Here is a 19,333-nt window from a genome sequence, read left to right as displayed (position 1 = left end):
AATTTTAGTCTGAATAATTAATAGGGCACTGGGAATTTTGTGAACAATTCTCTTGTACCTTCCTCGCTTAATCCTCCCAGAAAACTTGTAGCTCAAATATTGTGATACCAGAAAGTTAGGGCAGCTAAGTTGACCATGGTCCCTTGCACTCAGCAAGGAAAGGATTCAGACAAGACCCTCACAGAATAGGTGATAGAAAAGTTTATTCGAAAAGAACGTGGCAGAGAAGGAGAGCTTGTGGCATGGGATGACAGCACGCCAGTCTATCTCCTTCTCTGCCTCTATCTCTTTCCTTGTCCACCACGTTACAAAGCTTGGCCTTGGGTTAATTAGGGAGTCCTTGAAGACTGCCTTCTCCTTTCAGTTTTCTATATAGTCATGGAACTAAAGATTTAGTGCCCCTTCCTTATTTCCACATTCTTTTATCCTTACTTACAGGTGTAAGTAAGGATGTTCCTCATTCTTTTGAAGTCATCTGCTCCCATTTATTTCATTGTCAGGCAGGTTTTGGCTTCTCCACTTACCTTGTCACCTGCAATTTGTAGAGGCTAAAATTCCCTGAATGCCTGCTTTTCTATTAACTTCTATCACCAGGAGAGAAGACAATTTACCAAATGTGGAAAAACCAGCAAACAGAATTGGGTCCTGGATTGGACCCAAGCAATTTGACTTTGAAACATAGGCTTGTAGTTACCATCTGTAACTAGTTTGTTTGTTTTTTAATGTAAAGGTGATGTACAAGGGGGTTACAGTTACCTAAGTTGGGTAATGAGTGCATTTCTTTTTGAACAGTGTCATCTCTTCCCTCATTTTCTCCCAGTTTTTTTTTTCCCTCCCAACGCCCCTCTTCCCCATGTTTTACAGCTCATTTCAAACATAGTACCTAGTATCACTGCTGAATTACTTTGCCCTTTGTCCCACCATTAATTATTCTAAGTAACTCTAAGGCTGTTGGTTTGGTTTGGGTTTTTTTCCTCATCACACTGCCTCCCTAACAGCAATTCCACTCAGCGACCAATTAAGCCTTTTCCTAAAACTAAAAATGATATATACAACTATTTTAGCTGAGCAAATATTTTGAAGTCTGTTTTATAACAGACAACTCTGTTACCTAGGGAACTGGCAGTCCTGGAAGCAGTCACCTTCCCCTCCTGCTAGGTCACATCCTGGGCCACCTCTGGTCACAGGGCTCCCATCTGATCTCAGGAGGGCCGCAGACCCTGAGGTCACAACCACATCCAGTGTGGCCACGCCTTTCCCCCACCTGGCCACACCTCTTCCTGTCCCAGGCCTAGATAAGTCCTGGCCCATGGGTGGGTAGCCCCTTCCTTTTGCAGCCATGCCTCTCCACCATGTGTTGCTGGGGCAGCAGTTTGATAAATAAACTTATTTTCCTGCCTGAATAGCAAGTGCTATTTTCTTCACCAGCTAACTAATGAAACCTACCTATTTAATATACCTTACGTATACATATATATATGTATATATATATACATACATACATACATACATACATACAATGGAATTCTATGCTTCCATCAGAAAGAATGATATCGCTCCATTTGTTAGGAAATGGAAAGACTTGGAAAAAATTATATTAAGTGAAGTTAGCCAGGCCCAAAGAAACATAGGTCCCATGGTTTCCCTTATTTGCAATAACTAGTATATGTCTATAGCAAGCAGAAAAGGTCAAAAGGTATGTACATATGACCATATAAGATGGTGGTAAGCAAAATGAACTCCAGGATAAGGACACAAGTGGGTTTTTTTTTCTTGCTTGCTATTGTTTTTAACATATTTATAATGTACCATGTGATTTTTTTTGTTTCTTTGGTATGTTTCCTCCCCCACAGCACAACCCCTGTTTTCACTATATTTGATTCCGGTGCTCTGCATCTTGTATACACATTTTTCTGATTTGGGGAGGGGAAGGGAAAAAATGTTTAAATAGAGGTACAGGTTGACCCATTGTAACAATGAGATGTACAAAACACTATGCTGAAAACGAACTTTACAACTTCAGGTGCGGGGAGCCGGGAGGAGTTGGGGAGTGGGGAGGGAAGGGATGGTAGGGGAAAAACAAAGGAGGGGGTAACAATGCTCCATAGGAAATGTACTCATTACCTTATTCATGTAACTGTAACCCCTCTGTACAGTATCTTTACAATAAAAAATATATATTAAAAAAATAACTAGTGTTTTATCTGAGGACCATGAAGCATCACCACAGCATTTAAGGGTTTATAGACACTCAACTAGTTACTTTGAGCACATACATAAATGGATATACACAAAAAGTTCAAAACATCCTCCGGTGGCCATCTGAACTTCAAGTTGAAAATAATTCATCTGGGCGGTCCCAGTCCGCCCTGCCACCCGCCCGCCGGTGCCTCCTGCTGCCCGCCTCGTGGGCAGGGCCGGCCGCGCCATGGAGTCCTGCGACATGGTCACCAGTCAGCCCACGGTTCAGAGGTGATCAAGGCCAGCTTTGCAGGAGACCAGATTCCTGTTTTCCAAACTATGTTGGGCGGCCTAAGCACCTGAGGGTGATGGCTGGAGCTCTAGAGGGGGACCGCTTCATCCGATCAGAAGCAGAGGAGCACCGGGGGCTGCTGGCCATCTGATACCCCATGGAGCCCGGCGTGGGGCGGGACTGGAATGACATGGAGCGAATCTGGCAGTATGTCTATTCCAAGGATCCGCTGCAGACCTTCTCTGGGGAGCATCCTGTTCTTCTAACCACTCAACCCCAGTAAGAACCGGGAGAAAGCTGCAGAGGTATTCTTCAACGTGCCAGCTCTGTTGATCTCCATGCAAGCCGTGCTCAGCCTATACGCCACAGGACGCACGACAGGAGTGGTTTTAGACTCGGGGGATGGGGTCACTCATGCTGTCCCCATCTACGAGGGCTTTGCCATGCCACACTCTATCATGCGAGTGGATACTGCTGGCTACTGGCCACTGCTATGCCAGGAAGGGGCCGACTTTCCCACCTTGGCTGAGTTTGAGGTTGTCCAGACCATCAAAGAGCGAGCCTGCTACCTGTCCATCAACCCACAGAAGGATGAGGCTTTGGAGACAGAGAAGGTGCAGTATACCTTGCCAGACGGCAGCACACTTGATGTGGGCCCTGCACGTTTCCGGGCCCCTGAGCTGCTATTCCAGCCAGATCTGATAGGTGATGACAGTGAGGGGTTCCATGAAGTACTGGCCTTGGCCATCCACAAGTCGGACATGGCCCTTCGCCGGACACGGTTTGCCAACATTGTGTTCTCGGGTGGCTTAACACTTTTCAAAGACTTCGGTGACCGGTTACTAAGTGAAGTAAAGAAGCTTGTCCATAAGGACGTTAAAATAAAGATCTCAGCTCCTCAGGAACCGTCGTACTCTACAGGGATCGGTGGTTCCATCTTGGCCTCCCTGGATACTTTTAAGAGGATGTGGATATCCAAAAAGGAGTATGAAGAGGATAGTCAGTGCTATTCATCGCAAAACCTTCTAATGCCCAAAGAGGATGGAACATGTTGGAGGGGATGGAAGAAAGGGGAATGTGAGCCTTTGCCCTTTAGATCTGGGCTCACATTCTAAGCTTAGGCTTCTGCATGCCCTGAGCGGTGGGCAGGTGGTACAGAAGTGCTCTCCTGCAGCCCTCCCCCCACATGCATGCACACACACATACACAGTAACATCTAACTGCATGGATGGCAGTCTAGAGCTGGACATAGGGATTGAGAAGCCCAGTATCAGGTATTCCCCTCAGCAGGGTCTGTTAGGCCTGTCCTTCTTGCTCTGACTCTCAGAGCTACTTCCCCAAGCTCCAAGACCAGACTCCTTGATGCCCCATTTTGTCTGACAAGTTCCCACTCCGGGCCAGTGTCTGGTCTGTCTGGGGAGCAGGCTGCAGGAGGAGCTCTCCCGCAGGCACAGTGACACACATCAGTGTGTCTCATGCCACCTCTTCTTCCTGACTCAAGGGCCACTCAGACCCTTTTGCATACTCTTTCCCCCTTGTCTTGATGGGCAAATGCCTTTGTGTAGGACTGAATAGAATACTGGGCAGTCCTACATTCCCAGCAAGGATTTGTGAGCCAGGGTCAGAGCATCAGAGCCACGGACAGCCACAGCCAGCCACAGCTCGTGGTTTGTCACATTCGCCCCTTTGAAAAGCTTCATTGACTTGTTGCTCCTCTTCTTTACCCTAGTGCCCTGGGTGGGAAAGGGTTAATCATCTTCATTTGTTGAGGGACATCTACTTAACCTGGGTCAGACCCAAGGGGGGGGAAGCATTTCCTTCTTGCCTCTCTCAAGAAAAGGGTCTTCACTGTGGCCAAGGCCTTACCACTCTCCCCCAGAAAAGTACAATAATTTAACACAGTTGCTTGAAGAGAACCTTTTTTTGTAAATCATTAATTGTAGTAATAATTATGGAAAAAATAATTCATCTGAATTTAGATTAGTGGCAATCATACAGAGGATCTGGATGAATCATTTGTAATTGGGACTTCACCTTCCTTCCATATAGGAATGGGGGGAAAGGATTGGGCTTGCTAGTCTTAGTTGACTGGAGTAGTGAATTGCTAGTCTTAGTTGACTGGAGTAGTGAAGGTATCCAAAGAACTAAAGGAGTTGGAGATGAGGCCTGGAAACATTCAAGGGGGAAAAAAATCTTTATTACTTTCAGTCTCAGCTCTTAGAAATAGTTGAAGTGACTAACACACTAATTTTGGTTTTGAAAGTTACATCACACCCATTAGTATATCTACCCTAGAGAATTCCCCATCAAGTTGCCTTTCTTTCCTCCTTAGCTTCTATTGAAGTAAGGTAGATTTCCTTAGGATTTTTATTAAGAATTATATACACCCCACAAATAATTTTCATAAAGTTACATTATAGAGTTAAGAAACTGTCTACACACCAAACAAACAAACAAACAACATATCTACACCTAGGGAATAAAACCTCTCTCTTGTTTTTGCTTATATTTTGCTTTATCTTCAAAGAATCCAGAGTTTGTTAAAAAGATTAAGTAACAGTACTTGGAGAAGCAAGGCTACTTGAGACATCTGCTTGAGGCATCAAGATATTTCTTCAACAAGAAATCAAACTTTCTTAAGTTCTATTTTTCTGGTCTGGAACTCATTATCTAGCCCTTTGAAGTCATGATCCTTCTGTCCCAAACTCCTGAGTGGTGTGATTAAGCAGGAACAACTTTGTGTGTGTATGTTCCTGAGGATTGAACCCAGGGCCTTGTGCATGCTAGCCATGTGTTCAACTCTTGTAGCCACAACTCAGCCCTTTTTGTTTGTATTTTGTTTTACTGTGTGTGCCTAAGGGGACCTCCAACTCAAGATCCTTGCCTCTGCAATCGCTGTAATGACAAGGTCTATGTCAGCATGCCTTTAAATTGTTTATTAGAACTCCAGTATTAAAGACATTTCACTTGAATTATCTGGAAAAAATCAAAAGGTTCAAAAGAAAATTCTTCTCATTCTTAGACACCCAAACCAAAATTCGGTTTTGGAAGGCTTCCTCATCTGTAAGATGTTCAGGAATCTGCAATGGACTGGACCCCAAAAACCCAGCACCCCACAGTTGGGAGCACAAGGACTGCTTTTCTTCCTTGTCCAGAAACCATCATGAACTCAAAAGGGGTCATGGCCCAAAAGATCAAGGTAGTTTGCCGTCCAGTAGAGATAAAAGTAGCTCTCCTTCTGAGAAGCAACCTCAATTCCCCAGGCTGACCTCACAGATCAGCAGCAGCAGCCTGTGCCAGCATAGAAGGAAAAGAGGAAGAAAGATATGAAGGAGGGATTCTCTTCCTAACAAAGAGGACATGAGAGAAACTCCAGCATATCCAACCACCTGCAACAGCTCTGTTTGTCCTTAGACTTTTCTCTCTACATTTGACATCTCCAGTAAAAATTAATAATGATAATAATATATCACACCAATATTTTTATTATCCTGAAGTAGTTGTAGAAAGGAGTTGCTAATTAACAAAGCAGTTTATAAATACAATGCATTGGGCTGGGAAGGTGGCTCAGTGGTAGAGCGCTTGCCTTGCAGGCCTGAGGCCCTGGGTTCGATTCCTCAGCACCACATAAGCAAAAAGAAAAAAGCTGGAAGTGGTGCTGTGGCTCAAGTGGTAGAGTGCTAGCCTTGAGCTGAAGAGCTGAGGGACAGCACCCAGACCCAGAGTTCAGGCCCAAAAAAATAAATAAATGAATACAATGCATCTTGATTAGTGTCATCCCTTTCAACATTCTTACTCATCCTTCCCGACCTACCCCTTGCCTTACTTTCCTTTTTTTGTAATTTTTCTATTCTTTGCTCTTTTCTTTTTTCTTTCTTTTCTTGTTTTCTTTTTCCCCTAATTTCGTGGTGTACACATTGAATTCTTGATTGCATTCTCCCCTTCTCCTCTTCATTCATTGACTCCCCTCCCCTTGGTCCCACTCTGACCTTTTGCAAGTACCCATTCCCTGGTGCTTATTCTGTGGGGCTTCCACTTTGCCTCTCTAAGGAATTACATTATTTGAGTTCTCCCTTGAATCTACCATATTTCAATTAACACATTTGCATACAAACCAACATGTTTACTTATAGGTTTATAGGCTAATTCTAGCTTCCATATAAGAAGGAAACCATGCAACCTTTGTATTTCAATCCCTGACTTAATAATTTTTCCAAGTCTTTCAATTTCTCTACAAATGGTATTATTTCTAATGGATGAATACAATTTCTCAGTGTGTGTGTGTGTGTGTGTGTGTGTGTGTATGCATACCTATATACATATATGTATATAGGTATACATATATGTATACATACATGCCATATTTTCTTAATCCATTCATCTATGGAGAGTCATCTCGGTGATTTCATAACTTGGCTATAGTGACTAGTGTTGCAATGACATGGTTGTACTGTTGGCTTTACTGAAACCTGGTTTGTAATTTTTTTCACCCCAATATTTTAGTGAAACATTTTCAAAAGCAGACCTAAGAATACTGGAGAAACTTTAAACTAATATAGCAAAAAGAAATCCAATTTCAACTCTCTTTATATAAACATGGACTTCAAAAATAATTTTTGAGATTCCTTGTCATAAAATCATGATCTTCACTGGAAAATTCTGATAAATGCATTTAAAATTATGTGTAAATTTTTATTATTTAGTACAAATATTTTCATGTATATTTACTGTAGACTTAATTATATGCCCAGTTAAGTATTTATATACACAGTTATGGGCATACTACCTGTGAAATGCTTTTCTATTTTATAAAGTACTAATGTGAACTCAAGCTTAAAGAGCAATGGCTGGGCCTGGGGGCACATACTCTCAGCTAGTTGGGAGAAGAGTTAAGAGGATCAAATTTCAAGGCAGGCCTTGAAAACCTCAAGACTACTGAAAAACAATCTAAAAATGTAAAGAATGGGATGTGTGTTTCTCTTTCTTTCCCTTCCTTCTTTCCTTCCTTTCTTCCTCCCTTCCTTCCTTCCTTTATTTTTGATGCCAGTACGAGGCTTATACTTAGGCCCTGGGTGTTCTCCCTTACCTTTTTGTGCTCAAGACTGGCACTCTAGCACTTAGCCACAGCTCCACTTGTGACCTTACGGTGGTTAATTGGAGATAAGAAACTCATGGTTATCTTCAAGCAAACTTCAGATCTCAGCCTTCTGAGTAGCTAGAATTATAGGCATGAGCTACTAGCACCTGGCTTCGATGAGTGATTGTATCTATATCATAGTAAAATTTCTATTTCTCCTAAAATTTGAACATATAAGAAACACTGGGGGAGGGGGGTGCTGGGAAGATGGCTCAGTGGTAGAGCGCTTGCCTTGCATGCCTGAGGTCCTGGGTTCGATTCCTCAGCACCATATAAGCAAAAAGGAAAAAAGCCAGAAGTGGTGCTGTGGATCAAGTGGTAGAGCACTAGCCTTGAGCTGAAGAGCTGAGGGACAGCGCCCAGGCCCAGAGTTCAGGCCCCACGACCGGACCCAAAAAAAAATAATAATAATAAAAAATAAAAAAAAGAAACACTGGGGGGGGGGAACAAGAGAGGGGTAACAATGCTCAACAAGAAATATACTTTGCCTTATTCATGCAACTGTAACCCCTCTGTACAGCATGTTTATAATAAAATAAAATTTAAAAAAAGAACACTGGTATCTGGGCATTGGTGGCTCACACCTGTAACCTAGCTACTCAGGAGGCTGAGATCATAGCATCACACTTCAAAGCCAGCCTGAAAGAAAAGTCCAGGAGATTCTTATCTCCAATTAACCACCAGAAAAGCAAGTGGAGCTGTAGCTCAAAGTAGTGGCTAGCTAGTCTTGAACAAAAGAGCTCAGGGGCAACACCCAGGTCCTAAGTTCAAACCCCACAACCCACCCTCCTCCTCCCAAAAAAGAAAGAAACACTGGTTATTAAGGGATGAACAACATTTGATAATATCATCCATCTGGCTTCCCATATCTATCTATGTCTCTCTCTCTATCTCTCTATCTATTTATCTATCTGCCTATTTTATGCTATTCTTGGGGCTTGAACACAGAGCCTTTTTTTTTTTGAGTCCTTGCCTGATTTATTTTTTGCTCAAGGCTGGTGTTTTACCACCTCAATCACACCCCCATCTCCAGCTTTTTGCTGAGTAAGAGTCTCATAGATTTTTCTACCTCGATTGACTTCAGATGTGACCTCAGATGTGATCCTCACATCTGAGCCTCCCGAACAGCTAGAATTACAGATATGAGGCCCCAGTGCCAGGGTCCAACATTTCAGGAAACTGAAAACTTACAATTTAGTTTTACATGTTAATAGATCAACATTTCTTATTCAAATAATATGAACAAGTAGGCTATTAAAGATAGTTAGTCAGAAAGAAAGATAGATAGATAGATACATAGATACATAAATACATAGATAGATACATAGATACATAGATAGACAGATAGATCGTTAACAGTTTTAGAACTCTAAGGTAAGTTTAAAACTAATCATTGCCATGCCATATCAAGCAGCTGATGATCCAGAGTGATATTCTTGATAAACCATAACTATAGACTAAAGTATTCTTTTCTCAAAGATACTAGCATCTGAACAATCAAACCCACTAACCTTTTTTTAATTCTCATTCCCATAGCCCTCATTCCCATAACCCTCTATTCCTTTATTAGGAAGTGCTCTTGACTATTTACCACCTTCTGTGATTCCTATTTCTTTTATCATTGTCTCTTTTTGCAGGTTCTACTTTCTTTTCTTGTCCTAGGAGTAAAGATATGATGTCTAGATATTCCTGTGGGTTTCTAATCTCCCTAGCCCTTGTCCTTTTCAAGGTAAAATATCTCCATGTATGCCAGTTCTGTCCTGAGCTTCAGGTCCACATTTGTTACAATCTGCTAGGGATCTCCAACTACACACATCTCAAATCCAGTCCATCCAAACTCAGTCCAGCCTGTTCTCCTTTTCCCAGGCACTAGGAGAAAAAAATATGGTGGTCATCTTCAATTATATCCTCTTTTGCAATTCCCACATTTTGTTATTGGGTCCTATGTATTCTTACACATTCCCATTGTCACCATTGCCTTTTGTCTGAATTTTCCCAGGAGTCAAGGGATAGGTTTACATGTACCATCTTTTCCTTTCCTTACCCCCATTGTATATTCTACAATCCTTCCAAAGCAATCTTTAAAAATACAGTTTTCTGCAGTATCACTCCACAGCCAAATATAGTCCAAATACCATGCTATTCATGACCCCCCCCCTACAAAAGAGCCATCTCTGACTGTACCTGTCTTGAATTCTGTAATACAGTGATACCATAGAAGTGCCACTTTGCCCTTCTGAAATGTTTGTCTCATTTTTCAAACCCTGTCTACGCATTAAAACTAAGGAGAGTTTCAAGTTCTGCCTCTTCTATGAAGCCTTTCCCATTAACTTAGTAATTTCTTCTTTTTCATGACACTCAATATCAAAAAATACAATTGTTGTGGAGATCCTATTGTGTATCAAAGACCATATTCAAGATACAGAAATCCTGGGCTGAGTACAGTGACTCATGGCTATAATTCCAACACTATAGAGATTGAAGTAGAAATATCATGAATTGAAAGTCAATCTAGGCTAGACAGCAAGACTCCCAGTTCAAAAATAAACAAGAGAGAGAGAGAGCGAGAGAGAGAGAGAGAGAGAGAGAGAGAGAGAGAATGTACAATTCCTGCTGTCCAAAAGTTTCTGTATAGTAGAAAGAGAACACTTAACATACTACACTATAATGACGTATGTACCTTCTGCCAAAGACGTTCAGGGAAGGAGCACAAGCAGCCTGTAGATTCAGAATAACTTTTCAGAGAAGAAGCACCAGAGCTGAGCCTTAAAAAGAAGGATAGTTGTCTAGGCAGAGACCAAGTGAAGACAATTTCTTTTCTTTTTTTTTTTTTTTTTGGGTCCGGTCGTGGGGCCTGAACTCTGGGCCTGGGCGCTGTCCCTCAGCTCTTCAGCTCAAGGCTAGCACTCTACCACTCAAGCCACAGCGCCACTTCCGGCTTTTATCTTTTTGCTTATGTGGTGCTGAGGAATCGAACCCAGGGCCTCCGGCTTGCAAGGCAAGCACTCTACCACTGAGCCACCTTCCCAGCCCAAGTGAAGACAATTTCAGAAGTACAGGTAAACCTGAAACATGAAGTGCATTGGGGTGGGGGACAGGAAGCTGTAGAGCAGGCAGGAATGACATTGCAAAGAGCCCTATTTTTAAAACTATCCCAAAACCTCTGCTTAAAACAGTAGCCATTAACTCTTGCTCATGAATCTAGGATCGACTGGAAAGCTCTTCTGGTCTGAACTGGATCACTTAATGCATCTGAAGTCCTACTGTGTGCTAGGGAAACCTTTCTGCCCCTCCTGACTGAGCTTCCTCCATGTTCCAGGGCTGTCTGGCTGTCAGTGGATTTAGGCTGGCCTTGGATCTTCGCCACATGCCTCTTGCACATCTGCAGAAGGTTAGCCTGGCATGTTCCCACCACAAGGAAGAAAGGAAAAAGAAAACACATCCGTAAACATAGAGAAGTACAGAGGAAATATGTGTGCTTTCCAAGCCTCTGCTTCTATCCACACATCAAAACAAGTTATCCAAATGAGGCCAGAGTCAGAGTAGAAGGGAACCACAAAGGTACAGGGCAAAGGCTGTAGTAACAGGAATGGACTATTCATACAATCAACCCACATAGTGCCTATAAAGGAGTTTTCATTTTTGTACTACTACACACATTGTCATTCTTATTGATAAACTCTTGAGCACAGGAACTGTGTTTTGCTCTTCCTCCATCTCTCATAGTAGTCAGCAATATTCACAAAGTAGACACCAATAAATTTTGATAGGCTATACCTGAATCTCTATTGCATATACACTTAAGCTCTGATTTTTCAATACATGCATTATTTCCAATTGGTTTTTTGTTGTGCAAATAATAACTCCCAATTATTATCTAAACATCTCTCCTTTCAGCTCAGCCAACCTAATTCTAACCGTTGCAGAGATTCGTAAACAATCAGACCTCCATCATATTGCAAATTTCAAACTGGCCCTTACTCTTTACAAGAAAGGGATTCCCCTCCCAGCTGTTGGCAAACAGATCTCTCTTCCCTAGCCCTCCTCTGTAGCCTTCTGATTCTTGAGCAGAAGCAAACAGAAATGCCTTCAGGGTTTCAGGGGAAATGCTTGGTTTGAGGCTTCCCAAAAGTCATGATAGTCCCTGGACACCAAGTTAGTTAAGTCAAACCAGTACACTTTGTCATTATGCACTGAAAAACAAGCCACCTAAATCCCCTCTGGACATGTCCTGCCTGCTGAGTCCCCATTCCTGTTCCCATAATCCCACCCAGCTAACAATGATGCCCGGAGAAGTAGCCTTTCTCTGGGCACCAAGTAGCAAATGTCTTAAAGTTGTCTTTGACAGTTTTCTTCCTTTCACACTCCACATTCAGTCCAGAAGCAAATCATATCAATTTTATCTCAAAATATGTACAGAATTTGACTATTTCTTCATCAGTGCCACCACCACCACCCTGCTGTAGATCATGATGATTTCTAACTTGGATTACAAGAATAACCTCCTACATACTCTCTCTCCCACACTGTCCCTTGCACATTACCTAAATACAAGCTTTATCCTTTAACTCTTCTGCTCAAGACTCCCCAGAGGATGCTTCTTGCTCAGAATAGAAGCCAAATTCTTACAGTGGTTATGAGGAACCACATGATTTTCCTCTACCCCTTTAGTATTATCTACTAGAGCCTCCTTGGTTTACTTCAGTGCAGCCACAATGGCCTTCTTGTTGTTCTTAAACATGCCCATCCAGATGTCCCCTTGGGTCTGTGCCTTTGATATTCTTTAATCTGGAATTCAACTGACACAGAGACACACATGGCCCACCATTTCTCTGTTTAGAGGTTGTTTTATCAAAAGTCCTTGATTAGCTGGGTGCCAGTGGCTCACATCAGGAGGTTGAGATAGAAGGATCTCAGTTTAAAGTTAGACCAGGTATGAAATTTCATTGAGACTTTTGTCTCTAGCCATCAAAAATCTGAGAGTGGAGGTGTGGCTCAAGTGATAAGAGCATCAGCCTTGAACAAAAAATCTAAGGGACAGTGCCCAGGTCCAAAGTTCAAGTCCCCCGAACTGACACACACACACACACACACACACACACACACACACACACACACACACACACACACAAAGTCTTTTATTATGTATCCATGATGAATTAGCATTTCCCTCCTCACTCCACTCACCCTCTAGTCCCTTCCTCTCTGTTATCTTTATTATGTCTTTCTTATTTATTTGCTCTTGTTTATCTTTTGCCCTCTCACTAAAATGTGAGTGGTGACCAAGCAATGACCTATCTTATTCACTGTTTTATCCCCAGAGACTAGAATCTATGTTAGGTGTGATAGACCTTGGGTAAATATTGAATCAAATTGCTATGCTCTATTCACATTGCACATAAACATTGGGCACAGGCTTACTGAATAAATTGCTAGATTTTATTCTTCTTGTCTCTCATTAGTCCATTCCTCAAACCTACTCAGGATTTGCATTTATTTGCCTATGACACTAAGATACTGGAGAAAAATGAATTCCATGTGTTTAATAAAGCGTAAGTTATTTGAAGATATAGTATAGCATATCTTTGACAAGTGTGTGGATTCTGAAAACAGAAGAAGATTTGATCAGGCTCAGTTAAAGGGGAAGTGAACTCAAATGAGCCATTATGGGGATTCCAATCACTCAGTTAAAGATCCCATGGCTTGATTCTGGTTTTGCAGCTGAGGAAATTGGTCCACCCAAAATCATGCACTGGCTTAATGGCTGAACTCAGATTATTTCCACAGTACCCCTAGTTCATGATTCTTTCTTTTGCTCTATAATTACTTCCATGATTCCATGGTGTTTTAAAAGAATTAATTTCAGACATTTTCTTTAAGGAAAAGAGAAAGTAAGTTCTCAGCCAAATTTCTACTTAGTGTGTGTGTGAGCATAATAGATGTGCCTAATCTCCCTGGATGCACGTGTGGAATTCTGAGCATGGAGGGATAATGCCACCAGCTTCTCTATATGCAAAGAAGCACTTGCTAACCTGATCCCCTAATACCAAAGAAGTGCTAGGTTTTACCAACATATACTGAATGCTGTTTGTACATGTTCAGACTAAACCAACTGACTATCCACTGAAATTCTTGGACATTACCCAGGCTTTACCAAGCTATCTCATGTCTAAATGTCGCCCAAAGCAGTCAACTCTGAGTGTCACTAACTGGAAAGGCAACCTAGCATAGGGACCCCCACAGGGAGTTAGTCACCTCTCAAGTGTCCGTAGAGCCATCAATTGAGCAAGCACCATCAGATGTATTTCTGTGGTTTATTGTGATTTACTTTTCAGATGTAAGTCAAAATGGTTTTCAAATAGTACACTTTACAGCATAGCACCCCATTCACTTTACAAAATAAAATTTTTACAAGATAAAATTTATTTTTGCAGCAACTGAGTATAAATACTGCTAGAATTAAGTCTATCAGATTTAAAAGGTAGCATCATGACAAACCAGCAGCAAAGAACAATTGTGTGCTTTCTGAATCATGTAAACACTATTCCATGGTCATATAAAGCATTAAGGGGGCAGCAATAAACTAGAGTACTCTCAAACACACAGGGTACTGACAAGCACATGGACACTAGTAGACATTGCCTTATCATACTAGAGATGGTGGTATCACCTTGACTCCTTTAAGCCCTTTATTTGAATTGCCAATAAGTATAGACTTGAAAGTGTGCTACAAACACAGCCTCTAACAGGAAGCTAGAAACTTCCTCATGGAGGACCTGGAGAACAGTGAGAGATTTATTCTGATTTCAGGCATCTGAGAATATACCTTCACATGAAATATGGAGTAAGGGGAAGGCTATATTTAAGGATGGACTCTGCATCCCAGAGGCAATTTTCAGAAGTGAGTAGGCAAGGAAAAGTAAGCCAACCCTAAATCTGATGTCACTATCAGAGGATATTATATAATCTCGGACGCATTCTTTGCTCTAGCTATGCTTTAAAGAGAAACTATCCCTTAGAGTGTCAAAAAAAAAAAAAAAAAAAAAAAAAACAGGCATCATAGTACCTCAAATGCAAATGTTTCTCTGCCTTTTAGCTCTCAACAATTTTATTGGCAATGACTGTTTTGTGTTGTTGGGGTTTTTTCACATTTTGTTGTTGTTGTTCTATGAAGGTTTCTGTCTGAACCAGAGGATGATGACAAAATCCTTGTCAGGGGTCATTGGAGAAGTTTTTGCTTCAATAGATTTTAAAAGAGAATTAAGTATAAGAGCTTCCCATCCTTGTCAATCATCTTCATCCAAACTAACAGCTTTTGCCAGGATCAGAGGTTGTAGGGAGGGAAAAAAGAGAGCTGAAAGAAAGTAATGACATGAATTGTTTCTTGCAGCTGCTGTTTCTCAGTAACAACTGTTCAAGCAAAACAAATGATCACTTCAGAAAACCAGTGACAGAGAGAAGCCAACAGAAAGAGATAATTCTATTCCTAATTTAGAGATCAGATAGTTTGAAAATGCTTGAGCCTAGCTGGTATCCTAGTTTTGTTACATTTAACCTAGTTACATTAAATGTAACCTAGTTATAGTTAACCTAATAATCGAATAATGCAACATAAATGTGACAAACATGCATAGTATTATATAATGCTTATATTATATAATATTATCCCTAGTATCTACTATACACCTTGTTTCTAATTTCTGGGTTTGTTTGTTTGCTTACAGTGTTAGAGATCAAGATAAAATATGTTTTAACTCAGGGAGGCAGTATAGCTAAAAGCTTGGGCCTGGCATCTCACAAAGATGCAGCCCCAGCTTTGTCTCTTATATTATATGACTTTGACCAAGTTTCCTTGCCTCCTTTAAGTTGACTTTCGTCTTCGGTATGGTCACTGTAAGGAGGAAGAGAGACAATGTGGGAAGTATAAGCACCATATCACGCCCTTAGACAGCTCCTAGTAAATGTTTGCACTTGTAGTCAGTAAGTGTATGAGTAAACAGTCTTTCCTCCAGGCCTCTCATTTCCTAAGAACAAGGAGGGAAGCATTTGAAAGCAGTTGCAGTGAGTTTGTCATGCCGGATTGCTGAAGGAGATGACTCTAACTTGCTAGGCTCAGTTTGCTGTTCCAAGGAAGGCCTGCCGCAAAGCTGTGCTCCTTGGAAGAGATCCTCCCCCTCCCTTCTCCCAGCATGCTTGAGGACTTCAGCACGTGGGTCATGGAGCCTGTCCACAAGGGTGGTGACTGTTACATGGAATGTTCAGGTTGTTCCCCTGCGGGAAGTAAGGAGTAGAAAACATTTATAGCCTCCCAGGGTAAAAGTCCACCATGGTAACAAGGGACAGACACGGGGATGTGCGGCTTTAAATTTTTTAATCTCTTTTTTTTTTTAATAGACAAAAATTATGAAGTGGCCTTAGCTTTAGATCTTAGCCATGTCCCCAACCATGTTTACTTGACCGACTAGAACTTCGTTAACACATCAAGAACGACTGAATTTCGTGTAACCAAAATAAGACAAGGGAATATTATTTAGGTCCATGTGAATGATGAAAATCCAGGAGGAATTTTACAATTATAGGTTTCCTATGACAAAAGAACCAAAATGGCCCTGTGGGCCCTAAACTGATTTTATGTGAGTTCTGACCTCGGAAGTGGGTGGCATCTTAACTTACAGGGCCTGATGGACTATCCCAATTTTCCACCAGGCATAAGACATCTGGTCACATGCACAATCTAACTGCCGTATCTAATGACATGCTGTTAAAAACTGTTTTAAAAATGCTTCCTGAAAGAACACAGAATGCATAAACATGAAGGTATTTGCCAGTGTCAGAAGTTGCAGAAGTGCTGAATGACACTGAGCTGAGCTGGCTTCCAGCCAAGTGAAGCACTTCATCCCCACAGAAAGTATAGTGCTGTTCTTTGTTGTAATGTGGCATTTTAAAATGAAGCATTGTGTTTCTGCTGAGTCTTGAACAAAAATAAATAAATAAATAAATGAGGATCTCGCTTCCTTAGAGGAAAGGGGAGAAATGTACTTTTGCTTTCAGGGTAGAGGATGTTTTCCTGCTTCCTCAAACTACACATTTGGCTCATCTTTTTAAACATTCTGCCTTTCACACACGGAATCTCAATGAAAGCTGCTGATCAATTGGAGATTTGGGGTGGAGGAAGAAAAAGCAACAAAAATTATTCTGAACAAAATAGATTCATGTCTGAAATACCATAGTGAAATCCCTTGGTATAATTAGTACATACTTTAAAAAAAAAAAATGACAGGGAAGTAAAATCAGCTCTGTTGGAGGTGTGGGAACCAGTGGGAATAGGGAGAATTAATGAAGAGGGTGATGAAGATGACTATGGTCTAAGCAATTTATTTGCATGTGTGAAAACAGAGTAATAAAACCTGTTGAAATTGTTTTAGGAAATGTGGTAAGAAAACATGATAAATGGGGTTTGATTGGGATACATATGTATGGAAATGTCACAATGACTCCCCCCTTGTATAGAAAAGAGGGGGGGGGGGAGTGTAGTCATGGAGATGGGAGGGCAGGGATGGTAAGGGAAAAACAAAGGAAAAAAGGGGAAAAACAATGCTTGATAAGAAATGTACTCATTACCTTGCTCATGTAATTGTAACTGCTCTGTACTGTATTTTCCCAATAAAAAAACTTATTATTAATAAAAATAAAATAATAAAATAATTTTTTTAAAATTCTGCCTTTCAAAGAGAACTCCCTTTGACCCAAATTTGAAAGTGTTTATTATGTGCAACATCTTTTGCTCTACATGTTTGCAGAAGGGTACTGGCTGTGACTAAGAGGCTTGATGTACAAGAAATGTGGGTGGCAGGAAGTGAGCATCGAAAATAGGCTTCCCAGGTGCCAGTGCCTTTCCCTGAGTTGTCTCCAGCCGTGAATGCAGAAACCTTCTCCAAACTTAGTGATCAAACCCACAAGATATTTCCACATTTTTACGACTCTTATTTTAATGTGGAAAATAAGCTCAGGCACATATGCTGTAGTGCAGAAAGGCAAGTCTAGTTGAAAGGGCTTAAGAAGGTTGTCATTATGAAAGGTTGATTGCTAGTTGGAAAAGAACAAAGGTTACTAGAGTTCAACTTCCACATTTTTATTTTTTGTTTTTTATTTCCTGGAGTTGTATAATGTGGTGCGTTAGGCTACAGACTGAAGTCATATTTTACCCTAATAAAATGTTCTTATGGTTCCTATAGCTCAATCCCATTCTTCCTCTAGTTCAATACTACAAGCACCTCTCTGTTTTGTTTTATTATTACTACTATTAACTAGTTGTAAAAAGGGATTATAATTCTATTAACTTCTATTAACATAAAAACCTAATTTTTATCAATTGATCTATGTTCTAAATTGATTTTGTTGAAATCTTAGCCACTAATCCCTATTAACTTTAAGCTTCTTGTTGGCTTTAATTTGAAAGTTATTATGCCCACAAAACAGGAAGGCTGTTTAATTTGAAAGTTATTATGCCCACAAGCCAACCATGTACACACACATTAAAACGAGTATCTAATAAATATAATGATAAATATAATGAATATCTAATAAAATCAATTATCATCATTTTACAACAGAATTAGGACATAGTAGAGTTCATCAATTTGTCCAGGTTCGTAGGTCTAATAAATGGAAGAGCAAGAAGTTAAATCAAGCTGCCTTAACACCCATTACATAATGCTACCTTCCAAATTTCTAATCTGTTTTTATTTGTCCTGGGCAAATATTATGCTCCTATTTAAAAAGCTAAGGAAAAGAAGGAAAGTGGCAGCTGCTGAAGGGAGAGAAGCAAATGGAAAATCGTGTCGTTCTTTCTTCATATACAAAGTTCATTGAGGGACAAACACAACCATGGTCCTTTGGGTTGTTGTGCAGTTGTTATCTTCAGAGAGCTAACACTTTAATTTAAAAGACACCAGAGAACACAAGTCGAAAATCAAGTAATTACTACAATTAAGGCATGGTGGATCTGAAAGTAACAGAAGATTTTCCAGCTTGTTGACAAACAGCTGAAAAGACGTGTTTCGCTTACTAATCATTTGTATCACATCTGTTTTAATCTGTTCATTAAGAATATTTGACAGGTTTACCAGAATTTACATACTGCATACTAATTTTGAGTAGACTTTGAAGTCAATGGACTGAAAAGTCTATTTTATATTGTTCAATGTTGTCAGGAACAATTGAAAGTAGTAAAAAAAAAATTTTTAACATTTTTGAAAAGCAAACCAATAATATGGGTGAGCCTTCCACATTTTATCTACTTTATTAATAAATAGGCTCATGAGGTAAAGGTATATGTACAAGAATATTAATTTACTCCTTGATGAATAATAAATTGGAAAAATCCAATGGCTACCAGTTGGGAATTAAATTCTGGTAATATATACAATGAGTTGCTCTGCTGTTATTAAGTAGAATTTAATACTTGTTAAAAGAAAGAAAGCCTGCATGGTAAATTACCAAGTAAAAACCCAAAGTACAAAAGAACATGATACTGTTTACATTAAATTTACAGATATCCATTATATGTGTATATTAGTGTATATACTCACACATACATATATGTACATATACAAATGTACCTTTGTATATACGTACATATATCTGCATAGTCTATACATCCATATACACAAATGCATGCATAGAGTAGATAAAACAAGATACCTTAGCAATATCAGAAAGGA

At 40.4% G+C, this 19,333-nt stretch overlaps 1 long non-coding RNA gene and 1 pseudogene across 2 annotated transcripts; one reads left to right on the top strand and one right to left on the bottom strand.

Annotated features, from left to right (window-relative positions):
* The first annotated feature begins 2,428 nt into the window (after positions 1-2,428).
* Positions 2,429-3,524, top strand: LOC122096440 (annotated as a pseudogene). The gene has a single exon (XR_006145300.1). The product of XR_006145300.1 is annotated as a beta-centractin-like (transcript).
* Positions 3,525-4,072: 548 nt separating this feature from the next.
* Positions 4,073-17,887, bottom strand: LOC122096459. Its single transcript, XR_006145303.1, has 3 exons — positions 17,876-17,887; positions 12,798-12,800; positions 4,073-4,157 (listed from the first exon to the last, which is right to left on the bottom strand). It is a non-coding gene; the product is annotated as an uncharacterized LOC122096459 (long non-coding RNA).
* Positions 17,888-19,333: the final 1,446 nt, after the last annotated feature.

Source organism: Dipodomys spectabilis, unplaced genomic scaffold (genome assembly GCF_019054845.1).
Source record: "Dipodomys spectabilis isolate Male_0828 unplaced genomic scaffold, ASM1905484v1 ptg000373l, whole genome shotgun sequence".
NCBI lineage: Eukaryota > Metazoa > Chordata > Mammalia > Rodentia > Heteromyidae > Dipodomys > Dipodomys spectabilis.
Note: the sequence above shows the minus strand (reverse complement) of the source record. Positions and strands in the feature narration are given on the sequence as shown.